Source organism: Oratosquilla oratoria, chromosome 3 (assembly GCF_046742065.1).
Source record: "Oratosquilla oratoria isolate Oo_2021 chromosome 3, ASM4674206v1, whole genome shotgun sequence".
NCBI classification, from domain to species: Eukaryota; Metazoa; Arthropoda; class Malacostraca; order Stomatopoda; family Squillidae; genus Oratosquilla; species Oratosquilla oratoria.
In genome coordinates this window covers 86,435,550-86,451,638 of record NC_134779.1, presented here as the reverse complement: position 1 = coordinate 86,451,638, position 16,089 = coordinate 86,435,550, and the positions used below count along the sequence as shown (strand labels likewise).

The 16,089-nt window shown below is 36.7% G+C and overlaps 1 protein-coding gene across 3 annotated transcripts in view; it reads left to right on the top strand.

Moving 5' to 3' along the window:
• LOC143024172 (uncharacterized) overlaps positions 1-16,089 on the top strand; it is a 103,667-nt gene that overhangs the window by 40,686 nt on the left and 46,892 nt on the right. Inside the window, exon 1 of one of the 3 annotated variants that reach the window (XM_076182990.1) lies at positions 13,043-13,168. The exons of the other annotated variants lie outside the window; for them this stretch is intronic. The gene's annotated coding sequence lies outside the window, so the exon portion shown is untranslated. Of the gene's footprint in view, positions 1-13,042; positions 13,169-16,089 lie in introns of those variants that run through there. 3 annotated transcript variants of the gene reach the window in all.

The following is a 16,089-nucleotide window of genomic DNA, read 5'->3' as shown; positions in this document are numbered from 1 at the left end:
AGACTTAGAAGAGACTTACAGAATTGGTCGCTATACTAAGGATAGGAATCGACCTCTAAAGATAAAACTAAGGTCACAAGTGGTAGTAGAAGACATATTTGAAAAAGTAGGTAACTTGGCAAAGAGTGAAAAATACAATAAGATATGGATAAAAAGAGAAATGAGTACTGAGGAATTAGAAAAAGAAAGGGCACTAAGAGAAGAAGCAAAGGAAAAAAACTTGAAAAGATCGGAGACAGAATGCAAAGAATTCCAGTGGAGAGTAATAGACTTGAGATTAAGACAATGGCGCTTCAAAACGAACAAAACAAGGGAAGAAGAAACCAGGGAGAAGGAAGAAAATTAAAAGTGGCCTATACCAACATTGACGGACTAATTTCGGGACTGAACGAACTCAATGATTATCTGTTAGAAGCAAAACCAGACATAATGGGAATTGTAGAGACTAAACTAAGAGGTGAAATACCATCCACTGTTATCGGACAAGGTTTATACAACTACTGGATAAAAAACAGGGACAAGAAACAGGGAGGGGGAATCATGTTCTTGGCCAAGAAAGACCTAAAGGTGACAAAAATTGCAGAGGGCAAAGGTAATGCTGAATTGATCATGATAAAAGTCGAAGGCAAGAATATGAAAAGTAGAAAGTTTGTGGTGACTTATGTGCCTCCAAAAACAAGCGCTTGGAAAGAAATCGAACATACAAAAATGCTAGATGATACAAGAAAATCACTCAATGAGATACTAATGGGTAAGGGTAATCTGGTAGTTATGGGGGACTTCAATTGCAAAGAAATTTGTTGGGACAGCATGACAGTGCAAGGAGGAGATGACTCGTGGGGCAATGTACTGCTAGATATGACCATGGAGTACACAATGACCCAATGGGTCCGTGAAAACACAAGGTACAGAAATAACGAAGAGCCATCGAAACTAGATCTAATATTTACAACAGAGCCTGAAATAGTGCATAAAGTCCAGTATGAGACACCAATTGGAAAGAGTGACCATGTACTCATCGAAACTATACTAAAGGAAGAAATAGACATAGAGAGGAACGAAAAGCATAGGAAAGGAAGACTGAGGTACAACAAAACAGACTTTACAAAACTAAAGACATTCTTCCGGAATGCAAACTGGGAAATATTTTACAGGGAAGAAACAGCAGTGGAAGAGAAATGGAATATATTGATGGAAAACTACAATGAAGGGGTAAACAGGCATGTACCAAGACAAAAGCGAGAGAGAGAGTACATCAAATGTTGGTTCAACAAAAGATGCAGTGAGGCAAAAGACAGAAGGGACAAAGCTTGGAAAAAGTGGAGAAAAGACAAAAAACAAAGCAAATGGCAAATTTATGTTAACTATAGAAATGAGTATGTTAATGTGAGAAGAGAGGAGAAAAGGAACCATGAGAAGGATATTATAGACAAATGCAAAGAGCAACCCAAACTATTCTATCGGTATGTGAATGGTAAACTTAAAAACAAACAGGAATTGGTGAAACTATGCCAAGGAAACATAGAATACACAGAAGATTTAGAGATGGCCGAAGTCATGAACAACCACTTTAAATCTGTTTTCACCAGAGAGAAAATACCAAATTGTGACATAGATAAAAACAAGAAATCTCCCCTCATGAATGAGTTTACAGCATCACTAAAGGAAATATCAGAACATTTATCAAGGCTGGATGTCAGAAAATCACATGGCCCGGACGGTATTGCAAATTGGATTCTAAAGGAGTGCAAAGAAGAACTAACAGACAAAATACACATCTTAATAAACAGCTCACTCAAAGAAGGAAAGATACCCGAGGACTGGAAAAACGCTAACATTGTACCAATACACAAAGGAGGAAACAAAGAAGAACCCACCAACTATAGGCCAGTATCACTAACAAGCACCATAGCCAAAATTTGTGAGAAAATAATCAAGAATAGATGGGTAAAACATCTGGAAGACAATGACATATTAAACCCAAGACAATTCGGATTCAGACAAGGAAGATCATGCTCCACAAACTTAATATGCTTTTACTCAAGACTAATAGACATAGTGCAAGAAAGAAATGGATGGGCTGATTGTGCATTCCTAGACTTGCAAAAAGCCTTTGACAAAGTACCACACAGAAAACTACTAAAAAAACTGGAACACATAGGAGGAATACAGGGAAACCTACTAAAATGGATAGAGGACTTTCTGACTGGTAGAAAGATGAGAGTAGTGCTCAGAGAAAAATATTCAGACTGGAAAGAGGTGATCAGTGGAGTACCACAAGGATCTGTGCTGGCACCAATAATGTTTGCTATCTATATGAATGACATGGATGAGGACGTGAACTGCTACATGAGCTTCTTTGCCGATGACGCCAAACTGCTAAGGAAAATAGAAACTGATGAGGACTGTGAAGCACTGCAAGAAGACCTAAATAGGGTATGGAACTGGAGTCAGAAATGGGAAGTGGACTTTAATACTAAGAAGTGTAGCATAATGGAGTTTGGAAAAAGCAAAAACAGAATATCAGGAAAATATACAATTGGAACCAAAGAAGTAAAGAAAGTAGGATCCGAAAAAGATTTGGGAGTAATCACGAACGACTTGTCCTATGATATACAGATTAACAAAATTGTCGGGGAGACTTACAACTTGCTAAGATCAATAAAAGTGGCGTTTACATACTTGGACGAAGACATGATGAAAAAAATATTGGTTACATTGATAAGGCCTAGATTAGAGTATGCAGCGACATTGTGGTCCCCCAGTACCAAAAAGAATATAAAGAAAATAGAAAGAATCCAAAGAGCAGCTACAAAAATGGCACCTGCACTTGCAAACCTATCATACGAGGAGAGATTGGCTAAACTGGAGTTACCGACACTGGAGCAAAGAAGAGAGAGAGGTGACCTATTGACCATCTACAGAATCATGAAAGGCACAGAGGTACTCGATAGTGAGAACTTACTTAACTGGGACAAAAGAAACACAAGAGGACATGGAAAGAAAATAAAAAAACATAGCTATAGAAGAGAACTGAAGAAAAACAGTTTTCCTCATAGAGTTTTGGACACTTGGAACAAACTGGACAATGGAATAGTATGCGCAAAAACCATTCATGAGTTTAAAAACAAACTAGACACTGCAAGATACAAAGGCGGGACATCACGAGCATAGCTCCCCTTCCCGCAAAATACAACTAGGTAAATACACACACACACACACACACACACACACTTCAACGAATGGACGGCTTAGAAGACGTTCTGAAGAAAAGTGAAGTCTGTGGATCCCAACGCAAAGAGAAGTGCCTAGTTTTTTTGCAGGGTGGGGGGGAAATTGCTCGTGGAGTAGTGGGAACGTAGGGAAAGAGGAAAAGGGGAGGGATTACTGAGGGAAATGGAAGGAAATGAGGAGGGAGTAGACTTTGACCAGCCAGACAAGCGGAAGGTAAACAAAAGACTTAGCGAGGATCAAATGTCTAATAAAAATGTAAAGATTAGAAGTATAGAGAGGAGCAATACAGAAGAAAGTGACGAGAATATGTTCCAGGGATTTAAAGAGGGTGGGGGGGACACAACCCCCCCCCCCCCCCCCCCCCCCGACTGATAAGACTAGAGGAGAGAGTTGATAAGGTGATCGAGGACTTGGAGCGTAAGTTAGGTAACGTAGACTCCATTTTTAAAAGAATTGAAAGGTTGGAACAACTAGAGAAGGCTAACAGAAACTTAACTGAAGAAATAGAGGACCTAAAAAGACAGTTAGGAAATGTAAAGGAGGAGAATGAGAAATTGAAGAAGAATAGTAATGAAAACAGAGAGAAACTAGCTACAGAAGCTAAAAATTGGAGAATAACTCAAGAAGGGAATAAGGTTTCATTCACTGACATAGTCAAACAGCAATTGAAAGAACATAATGAAGACTCAGTTATTAAAGTGATGAGACAGAAGGAGAATATAGTAAGAGAATTAGCTGACAAAAAGAAATGTATAATTATATTAGGAATGGAAGAGAAACATAACCCAGATAGAACTGCAAGAATCAAGGAGGAAAATGAAAGAGTAAGCAGTTTACTAAAATTAGTCCAGGAAGATGAACCAGAAATTATAAAGGAAATTGAGGAAAAATTCAGACTCGGAAAATATAGTACAGATAAGACCAGACCAATTAAGATTAAATTCAGGTCACAAACAACAGCAGAGAAAATTCTATCCAAGACAGGGAAACTAGCAACAAATGATCAATATAAAAAGGTATGGATAAAAAGAGAAATGAATAAGGAGGAAAGAGAGGCAGAAAAGCAGAAAAGAATTGAAGCTAAGGCAAAAAACGAGGAAAGAACGGAGTCAGAGAAAGAGAGATTCTATTGGAGAGTAGTGAACATGAAAATAAAGCAGTTCGACATACTAAAGAAAAACATAAGGGAAACAGAGAATACAATGGAAGTGGCAGAAAACTAAGAGTGTCTTACACAAATATAGATGGATTGATAACAGGATTGAATGAACTGAATGATTATTTGAAAGAAAAAGAACCGGACATAATGGGAATTGTAGAAACAAAATTAAAAGGCCCACTACCACCCAACAGTGTAGGACATGATACATACAATTATTGGATTAGAAACAGAGAGAAAAAACAAGGGGGTGGAGTTATGTTCCTGACTAAGAAGGATATAAACGTGAAAGGTGTCATATATGGAAAGAATACAGTAGAGATGATTATGATAGAAGTGGAAGACCGAGATAAGAAGAGCAGAAAATTTGTGATCAATTATGTGCCTCCGAAAACAGCCTCATGGGAGGAGAGTGAACATAAAAGTATGTTAGAGGACACAAAGATAGCATTAACTAAAATAATGGAAGACGGAGGAAGAATAGTTATGATGGGCGACTTTAATTGCAAAGAAATCTGCTGGGAAGAAATGACAGTAAAGAGTGGTGACGACTCATGGGGAAATGCTCTACTTGAGATGATTACTGACCATTCAATGACACAATGGATACAAGAGAACACTAGGTATAGAAATGAAGAAGAACCATCGAGGCTAGACTTAATAATTACATCTGAACCTAGAATAGTGGACAAGATTGAATATAAAACACCAATAGGTAAAAGTGACCACATATTGATTGAACTGGAACTTAATGAAGAAAAATATATGAAAAGAAATGAACAATATAGAAAAGGAAGAATGATGTATGAAAAAACAAACTTTGATAAAATAAGAGAATTCTTCCAACAAGAAAACTGGGAAGAAATATACAAAGAAGAAACAACAGTGGAAGAGAAATGGAATATTTTGACAAAAATTTACAAAAAAGGAGTGGAAAAGTATGTCCCAAGACAAAAACAAGAAAAAGAATATGTAAAATGCTGGTACAACAAAAGTTGTAGGGAGTTAAAGGACAAAAGAGACAAAGCCTGGAACAGATGGAAAAAAGACAGAAGACCTGAAAAATGGAAAATATATACTGGTTATAGAAATGAATATGTACAAAAGTGCAGAGAGGAAAAAAGAAAATATGAAAAAGATGTTATAGAAAAGTGTAAAGATAAACCAAAACTATTCTACAGATTTGTAAACAATAAACTGAAAAACAAACAAGACTTAGAGAAATTAAGACAAGGAGGAGTTGAATACACTGAGGAAATGGAAATGGCAGAAATTATGAACAAACATTTTAAATCAGTGTTTACAAGGGAAAATATACAACCTGAAGAGATTGAGTGGAAGGAAAAAGTCCCCCCTATGGAAGAAATAGAAGTAACAAAGAATGAAATATTGACACACTTGGGTAATTTTGATGTCAGAAAATCGCATGGGCCAGATGAAATAGCAAACTGGATTCTGAAAGAATGCAGGAATGAACTGGCAGACAAAATACATAGCATAATAAGCAGTTCCTTAAAAGAAGGAAAAGTTCCAGAAGATTGGAAAAAAGCAAATATAGTACCTATATATAAAGGAGGAAATAAAGAAGAACCTACCAACTATAGACCAGTCTCTCTAACAAGTACAATAGCAAAAATTTGTGAAAGAATTATCAAAAGTAGATGGGTAAAATACTTGGAAAAAAACAACGTACTAAATCCAAGGCAATTTGGATTCAGACAAGGACGATCATGCGTCACCAATTTAATATGTTTCTATTCAAGGCTAATAGATATAATACAAGAAAGAGATGGATGGGCTGATTGTGCATTTCTAGACCTAAAAAAAGCTTTTGACAAAGTACCACATAAGAAGTTGCTTAAGAAATTAGAATATGAAGGAGGAATACAAGGTAAATTGCTAAATTGGATGGAAGACTTTTTGCAAGAAAGAAAAATGAGAGTAGTGATAAGAGATCAGCACTCAAAATGGAATGAAGTAATAAGCGGTGTCCCGCAGGGAACAGTTCTGGCCCCAATAATGTTTGCTATATATATTAATGATATGGATGAAGGAATTGAAAGCTATATGAGCTTCTTTGCAGATGATGCAAAATTACTGAAAAGAGTGAAAACTGAAGAAGATTGTGAATCACTACAGAGAGATCTAAATAAAGTACAAGAATGGAGTAGGAAGTGGGAGATGGAGTTCAATACAAAAAAGTGTAGTATAATGGAATTTGGAAAAAGCAAAAACAGAATAACAGGATCATATAATTTGGGAGAAGAAGGAATAAAAAAAGTAGAAAATGAGAAGGACCTGGGAGTCATTGTTATGAATAATATGTCACCTGAGAAACATATAAATAAGATTTTTGGAGAAACTTATAATTTAATAAGAACAATCAAAGTAGCATTTACATACCTGGATGAAGAAATGGTGAGGAAAATCCTAATCACCCTGATAAGACCAAGATTGGAATATGCAGCAACGATATGGTCACCAAGTACAAAAAAATGTATAAAAAAAACTTGAAAGAATACAAAGAGCAATTACAAAACTGGCACCAACACTCTCAAAACTATCATATGAAGAGAGACTACAAAAACTTAAACTACAGACACTAGAGCAAAGAAGAGAGAGAGGAGATTTGATAGCTATTTACAGAATCATGAAAGGCATAGAAATTACTGATAGAGAGAATCTGATAAAATGGGATGACAGAAATACAAGAGGACACGGAAAGAAAATAAAAAAAGACAGCTATAGAAGAGATTTGAAAAAGAACAGCTTTCCTCACAGAGCAATAGACAGTTGGAACAAGTTAGATGAGAAAGTGGTGTGTGCAAAAACAATACATGAATTTAAAAATAGTTTAGATAAAATGAGATATGAAGACGGGACCCCACGAGCATAGCTCCCCTTCCCGTAAAATACAACTAGGTAAATACAACTAGGTAAATACACACACACACCCTTTCACCGAATGGACGGCAAGAATTGGTGTTCCAAAGAAAAAGGAAAAACTACGTGGATCTCAACATCCAGGAAGTGCCTTTTTGTATTTATAGGGAAGGGGAGTGCTCGTGGAATAGTGGGGAAGTGATAGGGAAGGAGAAGGGAAGGGATATTGAGGGAAATGGAAGGAAATGAGGAAGAGAATGACATGGTCCAGGAAGCTAGGAGAAATGTAAACAAGAGACAAACTGAAGACGATGACTTTGGAGAGGACGGAATCAACAAAAATGTAAAGATTAGAAGTATAGCTAAGAGCAATACAGTAGAAGGTGATGAGAATATTTTCCAGGGATTTAAAGACTAGAAGAGAAGCTCGATAAGATGATCAAGCACTGGGAGCTTAGGTTCGGTCACGTTAACAACATTGTGCAGAGGGTTGAAAAATTGGAAGAACTAGAGAAGGCGAACAAAAACTTAACTAAGGAAATTGAAGAATTAAAAAAACAGTTAAAAGAAGTAAAAGAGGAGAATAAATTCTTAAAGGAGAATATTAAGGACAACAAAGAGGGTTGGAAAAAAATCCAAGAAAACAGAAAGTTGCATTTACTGACATAAACAACAAATGAAAGAACAAACTGAAGACTCAGTTATTAAAGAGATGAGACAGAAGGAGAATATAGTAAGAGACTTAGCAGATAGAAAGAAATGTATAATTATATTAGGAATGGAAGAGAAACATAACCCAGATAGAACCACAAGAATCAAAGAGGAAAATGAAAAAGTAAGAAATTTACTAGAATTAGTTCAGGAAGATGAGCCAGAAATAATAAAACAAATCGAAGAGAAATTTAGACTTGGGAAATAGAGTACAGACAAGACCAGACCAATTAAGATTAAATTCAGGTCACAAACGACGGCAGAGAATATCTTATCCAAAACAGGGAAACTAGCAACAAGTGAACAATATAAAAAGGTATGGATAAAAAGGGAAATGAATAAAGAGGAAAGAGAGGAGGAAATAAGGAAAAGACATGAAGCTAAAAAAAAAAACGAGACCAGAACGGAGACAGAAAAACAAGAATTCTACTGGAAAGTAGTGAATATGAAATTGAAGAAATGGAAAATAACAGAGAGAAACACAAAAGAAACAGAGAATACAATGGAAATAACAGAAAGTTAAGAGTATCCTACACAAATATAGATGGATTAATAACAGGACTGAATGAACTGAACAAATATCTGAAAGAAAAAGATCCGGACATAATGGGAATTGTTGAGACAAAATTAAAAGGTCCACTACCACCCAACAGCATAGGACACAATGCATATGATTATTGGATTAGAAACAGAGAGATAAAACAAAGGGGTGGAGTTATGTTCCTGACTAAGAAGGATATAAACGTGAAGAGTGTCACATATGGGAAGAATAGAGTAGAGATGATTATGATAGAAGTAGAAGATAGAGATAAGAAGAGCAGAAAGTTTGGAATAAACTACGTGCCCCCAAAAACAGCCTCGTGGGAAGAGAATGAACATAAAAGCATGTTAGAAGACACAAGAATAACACTAAACGAGATAATGGAAGATGGAGGAAGAATAGTTATGATGGGCGACTATAATTGCAAAGAAATCTGCTGGGAAGAGATGACCGTAAAGGGTGGAGAAGACTCATGGGGAAGTGTTCTACTTGAGATAATTATTGACCACACAATGACACAATGGATCCAAGAGAACACTAGGTATAGAAATGAAGAAGAATCATCGAGACTAGACCTAATAATCACACCAGAACCTAAAATAGTGGAAAAGATAGAATACCAGGCACCAATAAGCAAAAGTGACCACATATTGATAGAACTAGAACTAAATGAGAAAAAATACATGAAAAGAAATGAACAATATAGAAAAGGAAGATTGATGTACGAAAAAACAAATTTTGATAAAATAAGAGAATTCTTCCAAAATGAAAACTGGGAAAGAATACACAAAGAAGATGCAACAGTAGAAGAGAAATGGAATATTTTGACAAAAATCTATAAAAAAAGGAGTAGAAAAGACAAAAACAAGAAAAAGAATATGTAAAGTGCTGGTACAATAAAAGTTGTAGGGAGATAAAAGACAAAAGAGACAAAGCTTGGACCAAATAGAAGAAAAAAGACCAGAAAAATGGAAAATATATACTTGTTATAGAAATGAATATGTACAAGCGTGCAGAGAGGAAAAGAGAAAATAGGAAAAAGATGTCATAGAAAAATGTAAAGATCAACCAAAACTATTCTACAGATTTGTAAACAACAAACTGAAAAACAAATAAGACTTGGAGAAATTAAGACAAGGAGGAGTTGAATACACAGAGGAAATTGAAATGGCAGAAATTATGAACAGGCATTTTAAATCAGTGTTTACAAGGGAGAACATACAACCTGAAGAGATCGAATGGAAAGAGAAAGTCCCCCCTATGAAAGATATAGAAGTAACAAAGAACGAAATATTGAAACACTTGAGTAATCTTGATGTCAGAAAATCGCATGGACCAGATGAAATAGCAAACTGGATTTTGAAAGAATGCAGGAATGAACTGGCAGACATAATACATAGCATAATAAACAGTTCCTTGAAAGAAGGTAAAGTTCCAGAAGATTGGAAAAAAGCAAATATAGTACCTATATATAAAGGGGGAAATAAAGAAGACCCTACCAACTATAGGCCAGTCTCTCTAACAAGTACAATAGCAAAAATTTGTGAAAGAATTATCAAAAATAGATGGGTAAAATATTTAGAAAAAAACAATGTGCTAAATCCAAGGCAATTTGGATTCAGACAAGGACGATCATGCGTGACCAATTTAATATGTTTCTATTCAAGGCTAATACATATAATACAAGAAAGAGATGGATGGGCTGATAGTGCATTTCTAGACCTAAAAAAAGCTTTTGACAAAGTACCACACAAGAAGTTGCTTAAGAAATTAGAAACTGAAGGAGGAATACAGGGCAAACTGATAAATTGGATGGAAGACTTTTTGCAAGAAAGAAAAATGAGAGTAGTGATACGAGACCAACACTCAAAATGGGATGAAGTAATAAGCGGTGTTCCACAAGGAACAGTTCTGGCCCCAATAATGTTTGCTATATATATTAATGATATGGATGAAGGAATTGAAAGCTATATGAGCTTCTTTGCAGATGATGCAAAACTATTGAAAAAAGTGAACACGGAAGAAGATTGTGAATCACTACAGAGAGATCTAAATAAAGTACAAGAATGGAGTAGGAAGTGGGAGATGGAGTTCAATACAAAGAAGTGTAGTATAATGGAATTTGGAAAAAGTAAAAACAGAATAACAGGATCATATAAATTGGGAGAAGAAGGAATAAAAAAAGTAGAAAATGAAAAGGACCTGGGAGTCATTGTTATGAATAATATGTCACCTGAGAAACATATAAATAAGATTTTTGGAGAAACTTATAATTTAATAAGAACAATCAAAGTGGCATTTACATACCTGGATGAAGAAATGGTGAAGAAAATTCTAATCACCCTGATAAGACCAAGATTGGAATATGCAGCAACGATATGGTCACCAAGTGCAAAAAAATGTATAAAAAAACTTGAAAGAATACAAAGAGCAATTACAAAATTGGCACCAACACTCAAAACTATCATATGAAGAGAGACTAGCAAAACTTGAACTACAGACACTAGAGCAAAGAAGAGAGGAGATTTGATAGCTATTTACAGAATCATGAAAGGCATAGAAATTACTGATAGAGAAAATCCGATAAAATGGGATGATAGAAATACAAGAGGACATGGAAAGAAAATAAAAAAAGACAGCTATAGAAGAGACCTGAAAAGGAACAGCTTTCCTCACAGAGTAATAGACAGTTGGAACAAGTTAGATGAGAAAGTGGTGTGTGCAAAAACAATACATGAATTTAAAAATAGTTTAGATAAAATGAGATAAGAAAACGGGACACCACGAGCATAGCTCCCCTTCCCGTAAAATACAACTAGGTAAATACACACACACTTCATCGGATGGACGACATAGAGGACGTTCTGAAGAAAAAGTGAAATTTTCGTGGATCCCAAAGCGAAGGAAGTACCTATTGTATTTACAGGGAGGGGGGGAATTGCTCGTGGTGTAGTGGGAAAGTGAGGAAAAAGGAGAAGGGGAGGGATTACTGAGAGAAATGGAAGGAAATGAGGAAGGGTAGGACTTGGTCCAAGAGGCCAGACGGCTTGTAAACAAACGCCGAACCGATGATTTGGATTTCGATGATGGGATGAACAAAAATGTAAAGATTAGAAACATAGATAAGAGCAGTTCAATGGAAGGTGAGGATAGTAATTTCCAAGGATTTAATGAGGGGGCGGCGGATACCAACCTCCCCCGACTGGCAAAACTGGAGGAAAAACTTGAACAAATGACTGAACATTGGGAGATTAGATTCGCTAAAATGTCAAAAATTGTGGAGAGGGTTGAAAAATTGGAAGAACTAGAGAAGGCAAACAAAAACTTAACTGATGAAATAGAAGAACTAAAAAGACAGTTAAGAGAAGTAAAAGAGGAGAATGAAGAATTAAAAAGGAACAATAAAGACAATAAAGAAACAATAGCAAAAGAGGCACAGGGGTGGAGGAAGATTCAGGAAAATAGTAAAGTTGCATTTACTGATATAATTAAACAGCAAATGAAAGAACAAACTGAAGACTCAGTTATCAAAGTGATGAGACAGAAGGAGAATATTGTAAGAGACTTAGCAGATAAAAAGAAATGTATAATTATATTAGGAATGGAAGAGAAACATAACCCAGATAGAACCACAAGAATCAAGGAGGAAAATGAAAAAGTAAGTAGATTACTAGAATTAGTTCAAGAAGATGAACCTGAAATAATGAAACAAATTGAAGAGAAATTTAGACTCGGAAAGTATGGTACAGATAAGACCAGACCAATTAAGATTAAATTCAGATCACAAACAACAGCAGAGAACATCTTAGCAAAAACAGATAAATGGATAAAAAGAGAAATGAATAAAGAGGAAAGAGAGGAAGAAAAAATGAAAAGGAAAGCTAAAGAAAAAAACGAGACCAGAACGGAGTCAGAAAAACAAGAATTCTACTGGAGAGTAGTGAATATGAAATTGAAGAAATGGACCATAACAGAGAGAAACAAAAAAGAAACAGAGAATACAATGGAAATAACAAAGTTAAGAGTATCCTAAACAAATATAGATGGATTAATAACAGGACTAAATGAACTGAACGAGTATCTGAAGGAAAAAGATCCGGACATAATGGGAATTGTTGAGACAAAATGAAAAGGTACACTACCACCCAACAGCATAGGCCCCCCCGAGGCCCAGTACTTTGATGTAGTGGGGGGGCTTCCGTGTAGTAAGGACAGGCTGAGCTCTGCCAGCCAGGTGCAACCATACTGGAGAGGTCAGCCCCGAGCTACCAGACGAAAATTGAGCCAAATCTCTTTTTGTTGACGACCCTAGCTTGGCACTGATTATGGACTGGAATATTCGTAGGATTTGTCGCCCTCATCCTATGACAGTTGTTTTAGGATGATGTTTTTGGGGTAGTGAATAGATAGGGGGTCCCTCACCCTTTTCCTTTGTGAATTCCCCTATCCCTATCCTTCATATTTGCTACCCTACTCTCCTTTTTCACCATCTTTCTCTAATACTTGTTAAGGAAGGTTCTGGTATCTTGGTGCCTTCCAAGCTACCTGTCTGAACCCTGTCAAGTGGGGATGTATACCGCGAGGTCACTACTCCCTGCGAGGGCTGAAAGCTCACCGATTGGGGAATGCATGTTTGTGAGGTAAGTACTAGGCTGCAGACTTCCTTTCTCCCTATCCAGTACACATGCAGAGTGACTACGCCGGACCCATCCTAAATGGGACAAAACAAAAGAGGACAAACCCCGGGTTGACAAAGTCTCTAACTCACCTCCGAGGCCCTGCATGTGTAAATAGTTGTTTCTGGAACTTCCCGACTCTGCAGAGACTTTTCTTTTATTGCGCGTGGCATCGGGCAACTGCAGTATCTTCCTTTTATGCACTGATTTTTCTTTCTTAATACATGGTGCAGCCTCATAGATATACACGATGATGGCGGCTGATGAAACAGAATGTTCTAAACCTCCACCACTACCTGATCCTCCTCCTAAACCTCCCGATCCCTCTCCTAATATTGCCAATCCTAATGTTGACAATATTGAATCAACAAAAATAAAAACCCCAGTTGACGACTCTGGCTTGAAAAAGGACCTCGGTAAAACCAATCAATCAAATACTGCCCCTAATAATCATAGAATCTTACATTTACAATATGGCTCTCTTGATAAGAGTTATACAGACTTATATGAAAAGTTCCGTAAATTTGGACAAATTAAAGAGATCAGAGTTGAACTAACTGACAACTAGTGGCTAGTGTGGATCTCATTTCTTTCTAATCAGGATGCAGCTGCTGCCTGCTTGGATTATAATAATTGTAATGAGAATGAATCTTCAGCCCAACTTGTTGGTAGAGTGCCACCAAACTTGGATATCTTTTATCCAGAAAAGCCAGTAGAGGAAAGGAAAGAAAATGTGCAGAGACCTCCCAACCCAGCTAAGTGGCTCATTATCACTCTTGCAAAAGAACGTGCTAACTTATTCGAGTTTAGAAGATTCTTGAAGAGTCACCTTGGCTGTGGTAATTTGAATAACTCCCAGGTATCACGATTTGGAAGAAATTCCTTCTTAAGGGGGTACGCGACACCTGGGGGGGGTGAATATGGTCAAGATATGGCATTTTTCAAAACTGTGTTCAAAATGTTTGTATACCATTTAGAAATAAATCCCGACAAATAATTTTCCAGCCGCGCGCAATTTAAAGGTCTTGGGTGAGGTTTAAAGGGACAGAGTTAAAGGCGCAACCCACACTAGAGAGAGGCGTGCCATTTAGGACCTTCAGGCGCATCGAATAATGTTGAAATTTGATTGAATTTACGCTCGCCCAGTGCTTCAATGGCCAGTACAATGGTGGAGAGGAAGGGAGGAAGGTGGAGGGAGAAGTTTTGCCAACTTTGAGCGAAACTAAGTGTCAGTTACCGGCTAGCTCTGAAAGGAAAAGTGCGCATGTCTCATGAGCTCTCATTGCAATCTATTACTTTAGCTAGTACATATTACTCTTTAGTACAGTCATCATGGGTAGCAAAAAGAACAAAAGAACATCCACAATGACAAAAAACAGCAGTTAAAGATGGCAAGCAGTCAAAGACGACTAGCCAAGACCTCACCACCTCTCACTCCACCACTGCCCTCACCTGCACCTCTGTAACAGTGACAGAGGTAAAGGACAACATTAGACTAAACAATTCAAAGAGGAAGATTAAATCCAAAGAAAGCAAGAGGAAAAAGATCAAGGCTATACAGGAAGAAGAGAGAAAGAAGAGAGAAGAAGGGACATCATATGATGCTGGAGGGGGTGCCCTACCAACATAGATTGGTGAGGGGAATCTGATGAGGAAAGAGAAGGCGCCCACTGCTGGAAAATAAACCTCTTTCCAATGATTTAGATACCCTGAAGACCCCCAGCAGTGAGGTTTCATATGAAGAAACCGCCAAAGGTGCAAAAAAGCAAATTATATGATGGTGTCGTCTGTGCGTCGTCACTACTGTGATATACTTATACTTTAGTTTTTCAGTATTTAAAGTACTTATAATTAAAATATATTGATGATTTTTACTGTACTTACTCATTATATAATAAGAATTAAGCCAGGGAAAAATCAGTCAAATTGGTGAAACTATAAGCAAGGTACAGATATATTTATATTTCAAGTTGCCATATCTCCGTTCGATATTTTTCTACTTTTTTTTAATCATAAAAAATCTAATATTTTGAATAGGATGAAAGAGTTCGGAGTAATAATGGAAACAAGACAAAAAAAAAATATTATTTTTCACGATTTTTGCCGGACATTAAAATTGAAATGCCTGTATGCAAAAGTATAAAGGAAATTGTTCAATTACTCAATGACCGGCCCTAGGTGTGCCTACTGACTAATCATAGCCAAAATATAAAACAAATTGGTCCACGTATTATGGTGCTGTGCACTTTTAAATGTCGCTACTGGTATACGTACATGTGTACATATGTACATGTGTACATATGTACATGTGTACATACATCATTCTGTTTCACCTAAAATGTAGGCAACATGGAAACCTATTTACCTGAGAAGTTTCAGCTCTTTACTCTAAATAGTTTAGAAAATGACCTCCAGGTGTCGCGTACCCCCTTAATTCATGTGAAATCTTATGAACAAGCTGCCATGGTGCTTAACTTGAAACAGAAATCGGACATTAAGGAAGTTAAACCCCACTACACCTTAAGTTATGCCAAAGGGGTAATTTTTAATAGAGATCTGTATGACTTTGATGAAGAAGAGATTTTAGAAATGTGCCCAACTAATGTTTGGAAGGTTGCTAAAATCCCTCGTTCTTCTATGATTATCCTAAGTTTTTGTGGTGAAGATCTACCTCATTATGTAGAGATAGAAAAAGAAATTATTTATGTGAAGCAGTTTAAGCCCCGTCCCCTTCAGTGCTTTAACTGCTATGGTTTTGGCCATCCTTCCCGCAGATGTGCAAGGGACAAAATTTGTTTAATATGTGCTCAGCCTGAACATGGGGATTGTTCCCACCCAACAGTTTGTATAAATTGTAAAGAAGAGCATGATGCCAGAGATAAGAA